Here is a 3,757-nt window from a genome sequence, read left to right on the forward strand (position 1 = left end):
AGTTCTGCTGCACCAAGAAATTAACTGTAGGCTCGATTTTTGGATACAGACTTCCTGCTATGGTCAAAACTATTTGATTTGAGTGACTTCATTCTCAGCCCACAGAGAACAGGTTACCTCCATTTAAGAAATGGTGTAGGTATTAAGATGGTCTATCCATAAAGTCATTCACCAACTATTTCAATGAACAATGGTTCTGCTTGGAGGGTGGCACAGACATTAGGTGAGGGTAAGAATTTGGTTCATTAGCTGTGATAATTTGGAAAAGCATTCATCTCAGAGAAAGAGTAACTTATAAAGTCCTCTTCTTCAAACTTGATTCAAGAGTTACAAACATCAAGCAAAGCATTCAGTCTCACTCTTTGTTGTTTGTTTGCTTGTGTTTTGAGACAGGGTTTCTCTGTGTAGCCCTGGCTGTCCCGGAACTCACTCTGTAGACCAGGCTGTCCTTGAACTCAGAGATCTGCCTGCCTCTGCCTCCCAAGTACTAATATTAAAGGCATATCCCACCATGCCTGGCTCAAAATAGGAGTCCTTTATTTCTCTGTGTGGTTGTTGTTTAGTTGGTTCATTGGGTTTCTAATTTTGTTTGTTTGTTGTTGTTTTGTAATTTTCTTATTCTAACCTATATTTTGGGTTTTCTCTTAAAATGTTGAGTCACACTTTCACCAGTTCCTCATCAAACCTTCTTCATCTCAGCCCTAGGTAAGTAGGGTATAGGATGGCTGCACCTGGCCTCTTGGATAGCCAGGCCCAGTGGAGAGGTAGCTCTCAGACATAGAGCTGCACAGGGACCCAGAGTAAATGTTCAACATTTAAGCCAGGACAAAGAACTCGCCCTGACTTCTCTAATCTGTCCCCACCTGGTCACACTACAGTTTAAATTCTTGAGCTGCAACTCCTTATGGGTTACAGAACTGAATGTGAGGGTTGCAAACAAAATTAGCAACAGTAAAATGGTATGGAAGTGCAGTGATCCAAAACTAATTCAAAATCAAACATATGATGAATCTGAGTGAGGACATGTGCTCCTCCAAGCTTGTAGCGGCTGTGTTGGTACAGAACACATACAGCATGCACACTTTGAGTTGAACACCATGCAAGGCCAATGAATGCTGCCTGAGGCCAAAGTTGAGACTATTGTATGTGATGAACTAACAGTGTCTTTACTGAATGAAGCTTCCTGATCTTATAGATACATATGATATAATCAGGAAAAACATAGACTGCCTTAATATTGTCATTCCTCAGCATATAAGTACCTGATTTGCATCACTATATATATCTATTGTGTTAAAAGTTTCATCTTTAAAATTGTTGAATTGCTAGAGTGATTTTCAGTGTGTGTGTGTGTGTGTGTGTATTTTTTGACTTAGGGTTAGGATGGAATTTTCAACAACTTTTGAAATTGCCCTAACACATTTCTTCCCTTTTATACTGCATATTTATTTGAAGTAGCAATCTTAATGTTGACAGTTATATAATCAAAATATCATTCAACTCCGAAAAATATTGAAGATGCTCTCTGCCCTGAAGTATCAATTGACAACAAAGGTTTAATACTTTATGTAAAAATAAAAAGCAAAGCTAGGCATGTAGGCACACAATTTTAATCCCAGCACTTGGGAGACAGAGGCAGGGGAATCTGTGTGTTTAAGGCTGCTGGTGGGTCTGAAATGTGAGTTCTAGGCCAGCCTAACTATTTCATAGTAAGACCCCCGTCTGCAAAACAAACACAAAAACCAAATGACAAGCACATATACCTCACTAGGATGCAAATCTGACTTCATCTTTAGTAAATGGTAAAAATAAATGGAAGTTATCTAAAACTACTTCATGATTTATCATCACCTTTTTGCTTGTATGCCTATTTTCTAGGCATATATACCTCAGATCACATGGCAATTTCTTGGGAGAAAGGGAGCCATGAGGTCCCTTACCCTCCCCTGTGGGCTCCTCCTGTTTATGCGGTTTTTGTGTAACATTTGTCATGCAGTTGGAGCCCACTTCCCAACAACACTGAGTTATTAAACATCTCTGGAACACACAGCACTTTGAATGACAGGTCAAAGAAATGCTAACACAGTTCGAGGAGATAAAAAACAACAAACAAACAAACAAAACCTCCCCTAGTTTTTGGCCTGTTACCTACTGACTCCATTTAGAAACTTAAAATCCAAATTAAGTAGAAGGTTTCAGCCAAGTAAACATTTCAGGGGAAGGGAAAATCTCAAGGGAAGGGAAAGGTTTGGTCCCCAGGCCACGCTCCCAGCATGACAGCTGCATGTGTCTGAAACCACCACACTAAGGAAGAAGATTAGCCTGTCTGTCTCTTTTTGTTGCAGGTTTTAGGGCATCTGTAGTTTGGTCTGCAGCTTAAACAGTAAGACCAGCTCCAAATTTAGAAGAGTATCTGACTGCAGCCCCTCCAGACCACGACCACATTTTTAAAAAGTTTCAATTGCAGAGGCAAAGTTTGATCTCTTCCATGTAGAGCTCTGAGAACAATAGCAGCTTTCTGTGGTTGCTTCTGCGACTTCAAAAGACTGCAAAAATGCCTGGTTGTAATGACTGAAGCAATGTGCAGGCATCCTCCTGAGGCCCTGTGCCCATTAGCACAGGAAAATCCATCCATCCCCTTCCCCTCTCAGATCCTTTACTAAACCAAGTCCATTCAGGCAGCTGGAAGGTCGAGCCTTGAAGGGACCAGGCCAGACCCAGTTGGGGAAACTAGAGCGTTATAAAAACCCAATGAGATAAGAATGTGTTGAGATGACCCATATAGTACATAAATTTTTTTTTTAATTGGAAAGCTGGAAAGAGACAGGACATAAAGTTAGGTGGGTAGGGAAGTGAAGGGGATCAGGAAAGAATTCGGGGAAGAGGAAAACATAATCAAAATATATTTTATGAAAATATTTGCCATTAAAGTAGGAAATCAAAAACCAGGGAGGGGTGTTTATATTGAAGGTAGCGGAAAATAAAAGCTCTGGGGGGATAAGTATCAGGCTAGGCCTGATACAGCCACAGCCCAGGGTTGTAGAGGAGACAACCTCTTTGCGCCCCTTTGCGTGAGTACTAGTGTAGGTTCATCTCTCCCGCCTCTGCTAGCTTGCAGTGTGCACCGGGATGACTCCTGCGGCCCGCCCGCCTGCAAAGGAGCTGCAAACTTCTCTGTCTCCGAACCCTGCAGCTCCGGGAGCAGTTTGGATTACTGCTCAGTCCTGCCAGCCGCCCTCCTGGAGAGACTAGTATTCAAGCTCCCCGCCCCCCGCCGCGGTGAAAGTTTGCTCCCACTTCGCCGCTCCCCCACCTCCTCCCCTAGGCAGCAAGACCGCGTAGGAGTTCCCGGGTCCGTGCTGCACAAATACACTCATCAACAAAGGAAAGCCCATTAAACCTTCCCTCCTGTGAACTCGCCCCCGCGGATACCTCTTTGAACTGACCCCCACCCCGCAGCCCCGGAGCCGTTTGGGGCGCGCTGGCCCTCCCGGGCTAGCTCCCTCCCTCCTGGCTGCGCACTTTTGCTGCCCGCTTGGTCTTTGAAGTCTCTTTACATTACCGCACAGCAGCCACGCGCTCTTACCCCGCGCGGGGGCTTTGTGTAACGGAACTGACATTTGGCCTTGATACCTGTATCTCTTGGTGATTGCAACAAATTTCTCAAATAAATATTGTGCTTTGATCTCCCTGCATTGCATTTTTAATGGACGCTCCAAACATTACTTCATTAGGAAGATTTTTTTTTCTTTCTTTC

General features: G+C 43.6%; 1 pseudogene; it reads right to left on the reverse strand.

Moving 5' to 3' along the window:
- LOC116090285 overlaps positions 1-3,757 on the reverse strand; it is a 44,205-nt pseudogene that overhangs the window by 38,714 nt on the left and 1,734 nt on the right.

Source organism: Mastomys coucha, unplaced genomic scaffold, assembly GCF_008632895.1.
Source record: "Mastomys coucha isolate ucsf_1 unplaced genomic scaffold, UCSF_Mcou_1 pScaffold15, whole genome shotgun sequence".
Classification (NCBI taxonomy): domain Eukaryota; kingdom Metazoa; phylum Chordata; class Mammalia; order Rodentia; family Muridae; genus Mastomys; species Mastomys coucha.